The sequence below is a fragment of the Simochromis diagramma genome, unplaced genomic scaffold (genome assembly GCF_900408965.1).
Source record: "Simochromis diagramma unplaced genomic scaffold, fSimDia1.1 OVJJ01000618.1, whole genome shotgun sequence".
Taxonomy (NCBI): domain Eukaryota; kingdom Metazoa; phylum Chordata; class Actinopteri; order Cichliformes; family Cichlidae; genus Simochromis; species Simochromis diagramma.
This window is the reverse complement of record NW_024387423.1, coordinates 1766655-1784559: the sequence shown is the minus strand read 5'-3', so window position 1 is coordinate 1784559 and position 17905 is coordinate 1766655. Positions and strand designations below refer to the sequence as shown.

The 17905-nt window shown below is 41.8% G+C and overlaps 1 protein-coding gene across 4 annotated transcripts in view; it reads left to right on the top strand.

The window, feature by feature from the left end:
* LOC120722020 (vacuolar protein sorting-associated protein 13B-like) overlaps window positions 1–17905 on the top strand; it is a 296860-nt gene that overhangs the window by 170530 nt on the left and 108425 nt on the right. The window lies entirely within an intron of this gene.

Sequence of the window (17905 nt, the reverse complement as noted above, 5' to 3'; positions counted from 1 at the left end):
GAACTACATGCTTGGTAGCCATGTACATATATATGGGTGCTCACCTGTCTCTCAGGATGCTGGCTACCTTGGAGAGAGGGGGGGATTGAGGATGTGGTGGGTAACAGCACCTCTAAGTGGTAAAGCTGTCCCTGAAATTAATTCAATGACATCTTGGCGGTCTGCCGTGCCTCCAGCTGAAACACAAGACTGTTGACACAAGCCCCTCGTGCCATGTGGATCAAAGCTGCAACGCAGGGAAAATCTGGACTTGGTAGGGAAAGAGCTCCGCACAAAGCACATTTCCCTGCTATAGGCAGCTAAAAGAATCTGGATTGTGTCATAGCTGCCTGAAAACCACAGCCCTGCAGCACGTATGTGTGTGAAAGAGAGAGGGAGAGCAGTTGTGCGAATGGGCAGATATGGAGCTGGCAAACACATGTAATGAGGGAGATAAAAGTGGTGCCTAATGCTTTGTGCAGCTGCGAGTGCGATGTGAGTTGATTTGAAATGAGGAAAAAGTTAGGCGGTTAACAAAAGGAGAAGAGAGGCCATTTTAGGCTTCATTGCCACTTTCGCTTGGTGTACGTGTCACAAGTAGGTTGATTGCAAAAAAAAGCACAGTCTCAGAGGGCCTAGCCCTAAAGATACCCAAAGCACAAATGTACAAAATCCTGCACTCTGTCCTACGCTGTGCACATTTCACCCAAAGTTTCCAAACTGTCTCCCTCACAGTCTCACTTTTGTATTTGAGCTAATGGAGCAAGAACGATATCGATCACCAGCATAATGAGATTCACACAGTGTGCTGTGCTGAAATGTTTGCTGTTTGTTTTGGTACAAGTTAGTACAGCTAATGGGATGTATCTGCTCAGTTTCCGTGGCAACTTTGCATAGATTTATTTTGTTGACATGTTGGCTATGTTGTTATCTTGTCAGATGATAAATGATGTCTTTGTGGGCATGGAAAATAATCTGGAGTTTTTCTCTGTTTTTCACCCGAAAAACCAGTTAGACCAGCCATGCAATTTCAGCCCATACTGGCCAGTAATGTTTTACCTCTAGTAGTTAGAGGACTGGTGGCTCTGTGGCTGCGGTGCCCACATTTGCTCACAGACACCAGATTCCATCGCACGATGCTCCACCCTAACCCAGGCAGACATGGACACACACACACAGACATGGACATACTGTGCATGCTGTCAAAGGGGGGGCGCATACAGTCACAGAGGCGATCACCTTCTGCATGACTTCCCACCCAGATGTGCAGGGTACACAAATATATAGGCATACTATGTGACAAACACTAGCAGCAGGCATGGTATGTTTGTATGCTGCAAACACACCCACATCCAGTTGTCTTCTAACTTCTGCAGACAGAAGCCAAGAGCCACCACTTCCCTCTCTTCAGCAAAACCCAGGAATTACATTGAGCCACTCTCTGTGTTCATTCTTCCATTCCTAACCAGGCATTATCTTCACCACCTTCACTGTTCACATCTGCCCTCCAATTTAGAATGATCACTTATGAGTCACATGATTGATAACCCTGAGATCAAAGACTTGTTGACATAATATTACGATTTATCTGTGCCGAATCCTACTGCGTGTGCTCCCCCAGGTTGCATAGAGAAAGTCATAGGGAGAGTCTATAATCATGCAAACCAAAGTGTGTTTACAATCTCTAACAAACTGTGGCTATAGGAAGAAATATGTCTGTGAGTCCCAGTAGCCATTTGCTGCAATTCTGTTTAAAGTCCACCACTAATCACATCTGTTGTCACAATTGAATGACTGATCTAAGTAGCTATGCTGTTATTGTCTACTGTACTTGAAATGATTGCCTCACAATGTCTAAAACCAAGATTTACTGTAATGCCACCCTAGGAGACGAGACGTGAGAAGAGAGAAGAGTGCGAGCTAAAATAGTGAAACTGTGTAAACATCTTGATGGAGCTTATCTTGATGTTTTACTTAAGCTCCAACACACTTCAGTGCCTTTCAGCTTCTCCGCGTTCACAGCACGGTGTGCATTTAGCATTTACGCAGAGATGGAAAAACAAACGCATTTGACTGGAATGCTGTTAAGCTAAGTTGATAGCCACCACCAGGCTGATTTGGCAGCAATTAACACCATTTAATTTGATCGTGTGATGTTTTTCTCCCCCCCCCCCCGAAGGAGTCGACCCCCAGCAGTTTGTAGACCAAGCTGGAGTTATGACGGGGCTGCAGGCTTCCCGTCTTTCGCCCTCTTCATCTTCAGCTACAAGGCCGCTGTCAATTTACACAGCTGTAATCATTTTCCTGTCTTGAAAAGGCCGTCTTTTTCCAAGTACGAGCACCAGCCCGGGGAATGTCCAGCACACTTTCAACCCTCACTTTGTTGTGGTTTGTGCCTCTGTAAAATTTCATATCTTTCACTCCCTGCTCCCATTTTTCTCTCTTTCTGTCTTTCACTCCCCTTTTTCCACTGAGATGTTTTTTAGAACTCAGGGAACATTGTATTGAAAGGTTCTTCTATGCTGGGGAACAGCTTTGAAATACCAAGATAATTTGTCTTTTAACATAATATTAAATTAAAAAACAAATTAAGTATATTCATATTTTAAATTATATACATTTTTGATAAAGCCATTAAACATGCATGGCACTCATTATCCTTTGTTGTAGATGAAAACAAAACTGAAAAACATGCATGATTGTTTGGCAAATCTGAAAGGGCAACCAGACATCCCTGACTGAAAGAGGGCTAATCTTTAAAGTCTCACTATGGCTACACATGGCTTTCATTTGTGTTTTTACGACTCATTTTTTACTTTGAGAATATAGAAAGAGACAAAGAAGCTCTCCTCATTTATCAGTGACAGGAAAACGCTTAATATTTGCTCCTTATTGTTGTTAAATGAAACTTTTAAAATTTTGCACCGAAGCGATTTAAATATTATTTGCCTTCTCCATTTGTGTGTCTGCACATGTTTGGACATGTGTAAGCGTGTGTTTGAGACTTAAAATATCCTGCGTATTTCCCACCACCCCCACATCTCGAGGACACAGCTCTAGATTCCATCACATATTCATTTACCTCATGCTCTTTCCAAAGGAGAGTTATGAAGCATCCAGCTGCCACATTTTTTTTGTTTGTTTGTTTTGATCTGTGCAGACGCTCGTGTTTCTACAGTAACGGCAGGGAAAGCTGTGCGTGAGCGGTGATACAGAATCTAGTCAGCATGATGTGGCTGTATCAATGGACACGATGTACTCCTGTCTCTTTTTCTTCCACACGGAGTTTCCAGAACATGACATTTCTTCATGCTACCATCTTCTGCTGAATGTCTCTCTTTTCCCTTGTGTTTCTAGTGTGTATTTGTTATTTCCTTCCTGTCTTCCGTTTTCTCTCGGTTGCTTCGGTGTTGGTTAAAATGGTCCCACTCCCAGTCACTTGTGGTCAGTAACCCAGCTCCTTATTGCTGTTGAATGGCTGCCTGGTTAAAGCCACATATATGTCCTAATAAGTGGTTGTGATGGGGATCTCCCCTCCACAGATAAACACAGCCCAGTGAAGCCAGGATGTTGCCTGTTACTAATAAAATTCCCTGGCAGAACATTATATGCACCCATCTCCCACAGTAGCATCCTTTCCATGGATGGGAGTGTGTGAATAAAGTGATAAAGGAATACAAGTTGCCAAAGAGGGAAAAAAAAAAGTTTTACAATTCCAAGATGTTTTGTGTATGTCCTATAATAAAGAGCGATTTCACTCACTGCTCTGGATATTTGTTCACTCAGTTGTAGAAGCAGAAGTAGCGATTCTGTTTCTCCTTGGAGGTGTAAAACCGTAGCAGAGTATACGACCGCTTATAGGCCTTCAGTACAACAGCTGTGTTCAAAGGTGCAAACCTGTCACAGCGTCAGCAGCCACCTCAGTAAATTCAGCGAGGTTCATATGCTGCTGGTGCTGCGCTAGCAGAAGGATTATTTTTATGTATTCTAATCCCGTCCTCACGTTGGGTTAAACATTGACCGATCTTCTCAGGTGTCTCCATGACAGCTGCAGCTCACCAACTTTCTTTTCTTTTCATAAAAAGTAATTCTTTTTCGATGCTCTCAGCTGGTCTCCTTCTTTCTTGTCTTCCTCCTCATCTGTCTTTTGCTCATAAAACCCAACATTCCCAGTAAATGATTCATTAGATGCTTCAGCGCACACTTGCCTCATCACTCACTTTAGTCGGCTGCCAAGTGCCCCATTTCCCCGTTTGTTTACACCAGCGAAAAGTGCTCCAGCTTTACTTCGCTGCCGCAGTGGAGAGGAGCTTCTCAGGCCACACACAGTGACACCCAGGACCTACTCTTATATACACTGAGTTCATTTAAAAACTCCCTGGCTGCTGCGCAGGTTTAATGATGAACTCGGTTCAGAAGCTACGATGGCAGTAATCGTAATATCTCGCCAGAATAAGAGGACTCTTTATCATGATTCTTTTAGACACCTCCATTAACCTACCTAAACAATCAGGTGCTTTCATAAGAGGCGACCTTTTATGCACCTAAATTCTGTTGCTGTTTAAGGAAACTTAGGTGTAATTAGTCCCTGCTGTTAAAGTTTATCTCTACACAGAGCACGATTTTAGAATGTAAAAACGGTGTCTGGGGATTGCCCAGCCAGACGTGACCATGTGAATCAAAGTTCTCTTTGATCTATTTTCATCTTTAGTTTTAGGATTTAAAAATATACTGGATCATCTTTTCCTAGTATACACTCTTCACTCCTATTTTTTTTGAAAATTTCAGTATGTCATTAACACAGAACTGTGGGCAAAAGCCAAACCAACTCACTAAATCTCTTTAATTGCACTGCTCTTTTTTTTTTGGCTAAGTAGCTGTTTTGATGTTTTAGTTAGTTCATGTGTGTATATTGATGTCATTGCTGCTTCTTTTATGACTGGTTTAAATACATGTTTTTATACCAATTCCTTTTGATACTCCGTGATTATCTGCATTCTGTTATAATGCATTAAATGCGGACGATCAATCATTATGGTGTACTTCAGTAATCAATAGTGGTCAGTCTAGGCTGTTGTCGACGTAAAAGGGAAATGCCACTGATCCGTGTGAGCATGCTGAACCACAGCCAACCAACAGACGATTCTTACAGCAGGCTGCAGGCAAACGTAGGTGAAGTGGCTGATGGTGTGAAACAACAGCACTGGTGTTCTGTTTGGGCCTTAAAGGCAGAGGAATGAGACAGTGTAATTGAAATTGTTAGACATGAGACTTTCTTGGTTAACGCTAAATCATGTAGCTCCATTTTGTTCTTTGATCTCTTTTCTGCACTCTTACTTCAGATATACATCTATTCGCTCTCTTTCTCTCTTCTCAAGAAAAAAAAAAGATAAAATAAGCGGGGATTGGAGGGTCAGCCAGAATAAACATTTTTTTTTGTCATTCCGGCAAATGAAACACCTGGTGCTGGTAAATGCAGAGGACATATTTCACATTGCCTTGACATTTAGAATTAATGCAGCATCAAATTGTTTTAAAAATGGGGACAGACACTACCTAGAGTAAATCATACGCCCCCCTTTTATTAAAGTTTGCCTCAGAATTTATGCTTTGAATCTGACAGGATAGCCTGCACAGAGTCGACAAATGAGACTTGGGAGTAGGATGAGGGTCTCACGCCGAAACAGTTCTCAGACAACATGTTGTAATGTGAACAGGAAGTTTAGATTCAGCCACTGAAGCTGCAGCTTTTTCTCGATTATTTCCCCCCATTTTCTTTTTTGCTTTTAGATAATTATTTCTCAGTATTTGCTGTTGCAACTGGGGTCATGGAAGAATTTCTCTAACTCTCAGACGCTATCACAAACACATCAGATACACATAGTTGATGTGATGAAAAGGAAGAAAATTCTGTTTGCCTGTAAAACTGTAAATGAGATGGGAAGATTTGGTTTGTGTTTGCAGAGCTGATGTTTTGAACGTAGAGCAGAGGACACTAGATTTGACGCACTGGATTTGATTCTTGATCTGTGATTCAGAGTAGCTGACCACTGTGTTCAAGCATCAAACTATGATGGTGATAGTTGACTTAAGGGTTTACTCCACAGTGTCACAGCTGACGACCAGAAATCCTTTTTCTGTCCAACAATAGGCGATTGAACAGATTATTGCAAAGAAAAGTAATGTAAATGCTTATTAAAGTACAGGTTTTTTAACCTATATACCTCTTTCTGTCCCCGCAGATCTATTGTCTATGTCATTGATAAGCTTTTGACGACAGCATTGCACTTTGTTTAGCTGGCAGCGTCTTGCCTATGAGCAGGGAGCTGTATACAGCATCTTGTGTGCTGTGTTGTGGTGTCTGCTGACTTCTGTGTACAGCCTGTGGTTCATTCCATAAATATCTGTGGCCTCTGTGATGTTATTCTCAGGCCCTCCACTCTGTGAGAAGATTGTACCACAACACTTGTATTCGTCGGCCTGCAGTTAGAGGTTTAGGGAGATTAGGAGGGAGAAAACCCCAGCCTGGGCCCAGCTATACATTTTTATGGCCATTTATGCATATGACTCCAATGTAGTGTGCAAAAAAGGGGAGAAGATAGAGAGAAGGGAGTATTAGGACTCACCACAAGGGAATCAAACAAGTAAACCGCAACTTATTTTCCTCCTCTTTTTTTGGCACAGTGAGATAGTGATGCTGGCCCGTTTGTCTTAGGAACAAACGGGCCAACACTTTGGTCTTAATAAAGTTTGAACAGCCAATCAATTCAGTTGGCTGTTCCATCCAGTCAATTTGTTATAGAATTGTTCCAATGGGATACATTGTTATTATTTTGGGTAAAGTTGCCAAAACTGTCCCTTTAGTCTATAATCCATGTATTTGTTTCCTGAACTGCTTATGCATCTTTTTCAGATTAAGCTAATTTTAAACATGTTACTTTTTAAATCAAAGGGTTCAGCATTTACCAGAAACAAAATCTCAACTCTGTGAACAAGATATCTGAGGATAAGTAAGATGTGTTTCTGCAGGGTTCGAATTAAACAAAAAGAATATAATATAAACTCCTTATAAAGAATAAACGCTAAAAGTATGCAGTGTATGTCACTGTACTTCCCCAAACACCCAAAATGAGCTCATTAAACCCTTCCATTTTATTTTTCATTATAAAGCCTAAATAGCCATACAGATACAGCGCGGATCATTTTTTCCTCTCATCTGTCTGCATCTTTGTGTTGGAAGCAACATGGATTTCTGCATGCTTTGTTCAGTGGCACTGAAGGTGACAGACCTTAATGCAGAGCTTCCCGGAAACTGTTCATGTGTTTTGGCATATTGCTGTCAGTCAGCTCGGGATGCATGCTGACAGAGGCAAGAGGGATCATGCCTCAGCTGTCCTTCACTCATAAAGGGCCTGATCCAGGGGTTGACCGCATGACCACAGGGATCCAACCTCAGTGATTGTGTGTGTGTGTGCGAATGGCTCATCCTGAAGCAGGATATTAGGGTTCTAAGAATACACCCTGCCTCGGAAGCTCTGTGCTCAACTGCAGCGTGCGATATACACATTCTAGCTCTGGTGTGTGTGTGTGTGCCTGAAAATGTGCATTTGCAGTCAAACCCCAGCCTTGTGCATAATTGTGTTTTAGTTCCTTTTCTGCCTGCTCATGACATGTTGATGTTCTAGCATCCTGCGTGGTTGGTTTAAAGCTGTCATTTTAATGACAATGAGACTCAGACTGGCCAGTCACACAGCAGTAGCAGGGGCCAGGTGGACTATCAGGGGAATAGAAATACAGTATTGACAGTCAGTGTGTCTCTACTTTGTCTAGTTTCTTTTTCCTCCATAAAATTAACACAGAAATAGCTGAACTTGAGCCATGTGTCGAGATACACAAAGAGGTTTCACAAAGTGCATTTGGAGGACGAGTTATAGCCCCTTTTTTCTTATAGCAGTGAAGCTACATGTAGCTGTAGTGTTGTTACAATTATCAGTAGTTTACTTCCATAATAGAATAGTTTCTGAAATCCACTTTTATAATTGTGGTGCTCATTAGGTTTACAACATAATGTGGCCACCAGATTGTAAACATTTACACACATTTGCTTTTTTCTAATGATTCACCCATGTATATCTGCACACGTGTATGTGTGTGGTCAGTAGTCTCCCGCCAAAGTTATCAGTGGGCTACATAGTCGAACATCACACCAGAGCAGAACTAACTGAAGTACAACAGAGGGGGAAAAAAGAAGTCGACCTCGAGAAAGAAGGAATGTGCAGATGCTTTCAAATGTCCATGTGTGAAGCCACAAGCTCTGCTGCGGCTCTGGGAAGCCAGTAAGAAACCAGTGGCATAATTGCCTAATGCTTGTGTAACAAGAGGCACATTACAACCCCAGGAGGCCCAGCTAGACTTGAAAGAACAAGAAGCTGGCACTAAAGTGGGCTTAGATTTGTCTTCCTCCTCCCAGTCTTTACCAGTTTTTAAAGTCCTTACTGCTTGGAATAGTTTATTTTAATGTATATAATGTAAACTAATGTGTTTAATTACTCCCCCTACAACTCTATTTTCACTTTGATTTTAGAAGGAGAACATTTCTTTTTAAATAAACAAATTCAGTGTTTTATGTGGTCCTGAGTTATGTTCATGTGAGCATGTGTGCATGTGTGTATATATCTATATCTCTCTCTATATATAGATATAGATATATTCCCAGCATATGAACACAGGTCTTTAGCTTAACGATCTGTTTCACTTAGAGAGGCCATTGAGTTATTATGAATGTTTACATACATCAGTTGTGTTCTGCATGAATCAGATATCAGACACAGTAGATTAGATTCCCGAGGCTGCCGTGGACACTTTGCTGTGCGTATTTGGTTGAACTCGCCCCAGAATTTATTCATGGGATCAAAATGGGCCAGTTTTACAGCTAGTTGCATTGTGTGTGAGAATGTCAGTCATGTTACTTTAGCTGCAGGTTTGAAGGAAATGTGAAGCCATCATATAGACAACTTTGGTGTGTGGTCCCCTGTCTTCCCTCTATAACTTACCACACACCCGTGTACACACACACACACATGCACAACAGCCCTCCAATCAGCACCCCACCCATGTCAATTTATCATCGCACTGCTCTTGTTACGCACATGTTACCGGGACAAAAATTATTAACTGAAGCAAATATGCTTTGCTCCATATTTTTATGCTGAAATGAAATGTCCAACTGTTGGCAAAGCCTCCCTTTCATTCCTCTGTAATGAAGATGAGCCAGTGTTTAAAGCAATCTTGTCCTCCCTTGATTTGTATTCCATCTCCTCTTCTTAAATCTAAGCAGGGATTTTATGAGTGTTTTTTTTCCAGGTCTCGCATTATCTGCAGTCAGTAATGGGCTGGTATTGTTAGTTTTTAAAAGCTGCGAAATCGTTTTTAAGCAGAAGAAGGTTTTTTTTGAAGGATGATATCAGCTGGAGATATTCAGCTAAACATATCTATCTGTATCTACACAGACACACACATATTTGAAACACAAAAACATCCAATACACAAATTTGCCAAGTCATCTCAAATAGCATTTATTGAAGCTTTTCCTACTTCTCCTTAGTCTCTCCTTTTCCTCTGCACTGTTCTTGCTGCAGCATTCCATATATCCTCCCCCTTCCCCATTATTTCTTCCCATGTGCTTCTCTCTCCTCTAATCTCCCACTTCTCTGCAGGATGTTGTTGAACATTTTCTACATTTGCCCTCGTCTGTTCCTCACTTTCCACTTTACTTCTTGTTGCGCCCTCTCGTCTGTCTCTCTCTGGTCAGCTCACAGGATGCTTTAGAGCATTTCCTGCCGCCAGGGCGACAGGAAAGAGGCACAGTGAACCTCTGTTTGATGTGCCATCTCCTTTAATTCTTTACACCTGGACTTCTTTTCTGCACAGATTTTCTGCTCAACAGAAGCACTACTTGTTCCACTCCTTCCTTCCTTCCTTCCTAAACCATCCCTCACTCCATTTTTTCATTCTCTCCCCGCAGCCTCTGACTGCACAGCATGCTATTTGTCCAATATGTTTTTCAGATATCCATGGAGTCACAGGGGGCTGTTGTGTTAGCATCAGATCTTTTTCATCTCTCAATTCCCCTTTTTTTTTTGTTGTTGTTTTTTAAAAAAAGCAGCCCTGTCCAGTTACTAGCTTGACTCAGACACTGCTTAAGATCTACTTTGCATGTTTTTGATTGTAATCTCCCCCTCTCTGCTACTTTTTTTATTATTACTATGTGTTTCTTTTCCCGTTGTTTTTTTCCCCCTATTCAACGTTCTCTGTGCCTGCAGCTGTTTAGGATGTCGGCATGGCGGTCAGAAGCTTTGGCATTGTGTTGTTTGAATGCCATATTTTCACAGCACTGCCTGTTTAGAGTTGTGGTTTGTCAGGAGCCTGGTCTGCAGGGGCCACTTCCTTCTCACTGTTCTGGAGTCACTGTACCAAAACACTGACTGGCAAGAGAGGAGAGGGGAGAGTGAAGGAGGCTATTAAAAGACAAAAAAGTGACTTTGTTGGGAACTGTGTAAAGAAAACATGTGAAACATGTTTTCAAACAAGAAGAACTGAAAGACTGAACAGAGATGAGTTGTTGCAGGTTTTTCTATTCATTCTGTGCTTGTATGAGTTAAATATTTCTACTCAGTCTGTGTATCACACAACAGTTTCATCTTTCTTTCCCATCCTTTTGGGTTTTTTTCCCCCATTTTGTGTTTCTCACGTCGTGCGTGTTCTTCGTCCTGGAACAAGGTCTTTGCCACCAAACAGACAGAAACGACTCATCTCGTGCTGATTCTTAGAGAACACTGTCACTGCACATGTACAGTATGGTGGGTCCAGATGCGAATGATTGAACACAGCCTTTATTATAGTTCTGTGAAACGCTATTTCAGCACTCTGTTAGTTGATACAGGGGATCCCAGCAATACTTAACCTAGTAACACCTTGACTTTCCCTACACTGACAACTCAAAATGACTCAAAAAGTCCAGGAGTACTCTCCCCTTGTGTGATTCCCTCAGTTAGCGAGGGAAAAGGGGAAATCTCCCATATAGAAATGTCACTTTGTGTAAATACTCTTGGAGGTCTGGATGAATTTGAGATCCGCTTCAGAATTATAAACATTGGCTCCACAGTCATTCGCAGAGGAGGAAGAATTAGCTGATGTAGGAAGCATGTGTGCCCCAGATTATTGTAATTATTTTATGCTGTTTTTCCTTGCTGACATAAAAGTATTTGGATACTATCTCACGAGAAAGCAGTTGCAGTGTTGCAGTCCTGGGCAGCACCAGAGGCTTTTAAGCTGCTCTCGTATTCTCAAAGTCCGAGCCGTCTCTCCTTTAAGCTTGCGATTTAGACATACGTTTTTAATTCCTTTATGTGTGGCGCTTCCAGCAGCAAGTTGTTGTATTTTGTTTCATTCTGCCTTTTGTTTGCTGGAAAGAAATTTGAATTAGAACAAAATGTTGTTTAAGGTCGAGGCAAACGTCAGTGAGAAGGACCTACTGTTTTAGTTATCCAATTACATGTTTGTTCAGCCTGTCTGCTTAACCTGTAGCATACGTTAACCTAATCAAATATGGCCATCATTTCCCTGACTTTGTTTAGGAAAGTTTTTGCTCTTTGTCTGAAGAAGGATAGGGCCTTGATATGTAATCTGGCTGCTTTAAACATTTGTCAGAATTCAATAATTGCTGTAAACACAGTGTAATCAACTTCAAAGGCTCTGCCAGAGAGACTCGTTTTCACAGATAAAAATGAGCATCTTCAAAAATACACACAACACAACTGTTTCTGTACTAATGTGAACCAGCTTGGCAATACTGAACCACTTAATCAATATCAAGTGGAAAAAAACAGTAGTGGTTCATGCAGTTGGATCCATAAAATGAGCTTAATTTTACAGCTCCATAAAACACTCTTTCTGCCGGAGCACGACTTCTTTATGTGCAGGAGTAAACTTCGATTTTGGATGCTTATCGTGTGCCTATGTGTCTGAACGCTGTGCTGTGTAACATTCGTACAGTTTTGTGAGAGACTCCTTGGTTTTCTGTTTCTTGTCTGTGTTGATGGTGTGTGCAGTGGCTGTATGCATACTGAGTATTTCTACTCAGTATGCATCACTGCTTCACCTATTTTACTTACAACTGCACTGGCTTGGGTCCCGAGTCATTCTAAATCCTTTATATATCAAAGGGGTTTCAGACACTTCAGGCTTTGTCAGTCAGACCTACTGAACACACAGGAGTTGCCAGAGACCTGTAGCAAGCTTTGGATCAGGAATCTTCCTCCTTCCAAGTTTTCCAATAATTGGTGTAAAAGTAACACCGAGGTGTGGGCCTGTTTTTCTTTAACTTGATGAAGATGATTGCACGTAAGGGTAAGCCAGATTCTTAACCACCCCTGCCATGTTCTCTGCTGCATCCAGTTATGAATAATCTATTCCGTGCATGTGTTTAGCGATTAATTAGAGATAAGGCCTCTCAAATTAAAATGGTGGTGGGATTACGTCACTTTGAAAATTGCTTGGTGGGGACACAAATCTGGTTTCAATCTGAGGTCTGAGGAAGTAAGCATTCCCTTCACACCTCGGCATCAGGGACCCACTGCTGAAACTCAGCCTGACATGTTTTATAAAAGCAGTATTATGTCCATTTTCAGAGCAGAGAGGAAGCATATCAAATCTGTTACTGCTAAGAGAGGAAGTGATTTCACAAGCACTGGCCCATTCAGATTTGTGGGAGAAATCGTAGGGTTGTCCCTTTGTGACACGTAGACTCTCAAACACACACAAATGCAATTATTACCAGCGTCAGCTTCGAGCGTGTATTGCTGGAAAGGATCTGAGATGGACTAATATGCACACAGGTCTGCAGGTTCAGTTGTTGAGGATCCAAGGACCCTTTTCAACTAGATCCTTTGCAGATGTACCTGCTGTAGGAAGCAATCCAATAAGAAGTCATTGCCCTTAAAAAGTCACTGAATTACTGTCCCTGTTACCCAGGAATGCTCCGTGCTTGGAGCTAGCAGCAGAAGCGACAGAGGAGCAGAGTTAAAGCTAAACAGACCAGGCAAGCTATGTGTCTGTTTGCGTGTGTGCATGTGTGCATGCGTCCATGCGTGCGTGCGTGCAGCCATAACTAAGGCGAAGCAGAACAGGAGCAGTGGGGTTGAGGACGACATCTGTGCATTTCAATAAATGGCCCTTGCAGTGCTATTAGCCAGGACAAACTGCAGAGTACTTTAGACTGAAAGTTTGGAGGTGCATCAAAGTTCTGACTGATGTGTAGCCAAGGATATGCAATAAGTACGTCTTTAAAAAGACTTTTGATATAATGTGTTAATAAATGAGTCAGTATCCACCATGTGACTGTAGAAAACTTATTGAGCTGTATAGTAAATCTTAGAATATAACAAAAAGATTAGCAGTTTCATTTGTGCAGTCACTGAATGTGTGTGTGAATTCCATGAAATGCACATCTGCTGAAGCCAAAAGAAATATCTGTTCAGTCTTAAGGCATGGCTTGTTTTTTGTTTTGTTTTTTCTGCAACATGGAGATCTGATGCAAGAATCCGATTATGAATTACGAGCGTGATGAGCCTATAAATTACACCGGCCAGACTGTCATGTTTAACATGCCATCGTGGAGAGCACATGTTATCCAGTGACTTTTACGCCTAACGCAGACTGTTTATAACATTATAACTTCTCTGACATGTAAACTGCATGGGAGATAAATGACTTCTGTAATTATGATATGTTGAAATCAAAGTGCAAACACTGACTTTTAGTATACACCATGTCATTGTAAACAGAGGCCCGTCTTCAGTAGTGCTTTCTCTTAACGTCTTACCATCGCGTACCGCTGTCATGAGGGTGGTTTGAGCTCGAACTAAGCCCAGCTTGTATTGTATATAGAAGTAATAGTTTCCTCCTAAGATCTTGTGTAAATATGATATAATTGGTCGAGTATGAGTGTCTTTAAAGTGCAATCAACGTAATGAATAACATGCTTCTGTTGGGAGTAGCAGGGGAGATGAGTAATGCTGCTGGGCTAAAATAAAAAAGAATAGATTGAGTTTTTGTCATGGAAGTTTGTCAGTACATCAAAGCCAATACACAATTCAGGAAAGCAGCAATTTCTGTTTATTGTGTACTGTGCCAGTGAGAAAAAAAATCAATCAACTAAAGATTGGATTTGTTGTACTTGGCTAAAAAGTAAGTATTTTGTTATTGCCAACTGTGACAAATTAGGTGCATTGTTTTGGTTTTGTTGTCTTGGATATTTTGTTTCTCGCGACTGTGTTCGACTCCTTTTGAAAAAGCTCCAGTCATCAAAAATCATTTTAGCAGCAGTGTCATTAAAGTCCTTCGGTGACTGCGTCTTAGATTCTGCTGACTTGCTTTATTCCACAACATCATTTTCCCCTCGTGCTCTGAGAGCTACTCGGCATTCTTGTTCGGAGCCTTAATTACTATAATTGGTAGATGCAAATTAAGAGCAATTGGACTTGACTGGGGTCATAAATCCACACCTCAGAAGTTGCCGAATTTCTGGCAATTCAGAGCAGACCACCGTAGGCAGGGGTGCTTAACTTACTAAGTAATTGCTGGTTTCATGAATCATAATGCTTATGAATTCCCCCTCGGCACACACACAAGCCCAGTGGGACTCCGCTTAAAGCCGATGGGAGTCGTGGCAAGCTGATTGTGGAGCTCGGCAGCTCTCCACGACAGAAATACCACGGAGGAGCTGCTGGGTGCTAATGGTGTTTGACCGATAACATTTGGAGGCAGGGAGAGAGATGATCAAAACCTCAACTGAACACTTGCCTTTTTTTTAATAATTCATGGATGAGTGATAGTATTCGTGCTGGTGTCAGAAAAACAGTTTGCCTCTTGGATGTTACTTTAGCGTTTGGAAGAGTGGTTAAGCCCAAGTGAAAAAACACACCGAAGCATGCAGTGTTTCTATTTCATGTGTAGCATGTGTTCCTTCACTTTAAATATACTGCTCAAAACCTAGTACTTGGAAAACTTGTGAACATCTGTTTACAAGCCTAATTTAGCTTGACTTTGCCGAATTAAGCTTGAGATCTCAATGAAATTTCTACTCAGTATGTATGTTTTATCAGGAGAGCAGAAGCAGGGCCCCATCTCTCTCAGCACACACACCCATATTCCTATTTACATATAAACCTGCCTCTGTTGAGCATGGAAGTAGACATGTATTGCATGTGATTGTTGGGGAAATGGAGTGAAACACAGGTCTGGGGTTGAGGGTTCAGATTGCGGGTTTCAGAGTGACGAGATCCAGAAGCCAGTGACGCTTGGTATTACCCCGGTGCTTCCTGGTCCCTCTGGCTCTGGGCCAGGGATGGGAATTGGGAATCTGTAGCTAGGGGTTGAGAGAGGAAGGTGAGAGACCGTTCAAAGCCATGGGCCACGATGCACCCTGCCCCAAAGGATCCTGGGCAAGCGGCTTCAGCGCAGCCCACAGCTCCCACATTCTTAGCATTGGGCCATGAGCCTGAACCAGATCCCACTGTGGTTTGTTTTACAACCTTGAACCACAGCTGGCCTTCAAGCCCTCACTATGGTAATTCTACTTTTGCTCTTTTTCAGCAATCTTTTTACTTATTCACCCCTTTGCCTAGCTTAACGATTCTTCATCCCTATAGCACTATATTTATGTATTTTACTTTTTTTCTTACAACCCACTTTCTCGTCTCGTGCAAGCTTACATCAAAGTCACTCGTAGTTTATCAGTATATACGTTACATAACGTGCATAATAACCGTTTTTATATATTTGCCCGTAAAATTATCTCATGAATCCCATTGCCAAATCTGCTTCACGTTAAGCACTCTGTCCTCCCACACGTCCACTTAACACAAATCATGACCGATGTTCCGCCCAGCACATGCATAGACCCAAAGAATGCTAAACAGAGGAACAGAAAATGCACTTAATCGCCCATTTTTATTAATTTATCCGAGTATCTCCTGTAAAAGGCATTTGGAACATCGTTTTCTTCTTCTTCTCAGTGATGAAGTATCAGTGAACATCTTATTCCAAGTCCTGCATTTTGGATACTAAACACTGCCATGGCTTTGCTATTTTGTCTGCTGTTTCCCACTGAAGGGCTTGCATTGGGTGGAGGGTTTGATTTTGGGCCATAATAAAGTTGGACCGGGGCCTTCATATTTCAGCTCTGATGCAAAATCGGCCCAGTGGCTTTTTGGACTCAAATTGGGTTTAAATAGTGTCAGAAGAGGGAGAGATGTTTTTTAAAATAATAGCCATGAACGCTGTGAAACAGAACATGCTTATTGCAGAGCTTTTGATCCATTTTTATAAATAGCAGAATTTTGTCGTAAAAAATAATGTTTCTGTGGTCTTTTCCTGCAATTAAAATAAGGTTGGCCGAGGAACAAGGGCAAAACTAAGTACTTGTGCTTGAGAAAAATGCCCCTCCCCTCCATGCCTTCCTCCCTCTCTCTTCCCTGCCCTCCTCATCTGTGAAAGCATGTCATTTATGACTTGTTATTTTCATTTTCCTCTAGATTTTCTGTGTGGTAGTGGCAAGCAGATGTCTGATAATGGGATGTGAGACAGAGCAGAAGGGTGTGTTCCACCTGCCTCTCTCTGCACGCTTTCAGTCGGTCCGTTATACTGTGGGCAGAGTGAATGTCTTGCTTTCCCAAAGCATTCCCCGACTCCTCTTGGCCAAGCAGTGTGGTCTTCACATTACCAATCAAATATGTCAAACCACCAGTGTTTTCCCCCCACATGTACAACAAGAAAATCTGGCTTCAATTATTATTGCACCCCAAGGGGAACTTCCAAAATTCCTCCCCTCCTCATTTGTCAGAAATGAAGCTCTCTCGTTTCCTGCGATTTGCTGAAATATGTCTTTTGATATTAAATCACACCGGTTTCCACTGGCTGCATGACCAAGACAAATGTTTATCATATTTATTTATGTCACTGAAGATGACCCTGCAGCTCGGCGATGTAGAGGCTTGGCTGCAGACGCTCATGTTATGTTGATTATGAGTAAGAGTCTCCTAAATAAGCTAACGTTAGGAGATAATTTGGAAAGCATATGAGGTAACTGTGGTTTTCTTTAATGTGAAAAATACAGTTTAGGCACGGGGAGGGTGATGGAGGTACTGTTACAAAAACCCTAATGAATCTAGACTGACACATCCCACCCAAATGTTACAGAGCCCTTGGTTTGATTTATATTATACTTTGTTGATAAATGTGGTTCCAAATGTTGATTAAGGATCTGTTTCACTTGTTTGTATGTCAACAAATCCAAGTAAATCCAGTTATACACCTCTGATCTCCCATTGCCATTGTTTTTGTACTTGGTGCTTATTGTCATAACATCACGCTCTGGTAGAGACCTTTCCAGAGCCGCTAAGCAGGGGAAACGCTATATGAAAATTGCCATTGACGTTGCCGAAACAAATAAAACTACTCATGCTGCTGCTACATCTGTAGCCATTTTAAGCTCTTATTTATACCATTTAAGCTCTCATTTGAATTCACCAGCACAAATAAACATATCATAATGAACCAAAAGCCCTGATGTCATATACAGATGTTGAATTTTGATTATTCCTTTTGCCTCATGAATTCGTCAGGATCTTGTCTCTCAAAGGCAAAATAGATGACATCACTTTTTCTTGGCACTGACGGGACAGTCTTTGCTCACTTGACTGTAGCAGTTTGACTACAAACACAGCGCTGCCCACTCCTGACATATCTCTACATCTCCTCTACCACATTACAGTTGGTGTACACTGTACAAGCCTGTGTTTCTGGAGACGGAAACAGCAGGCCAAAGGCAGTAAGAGCCACTCTCCAGACTACCGTGCTGTCCAGC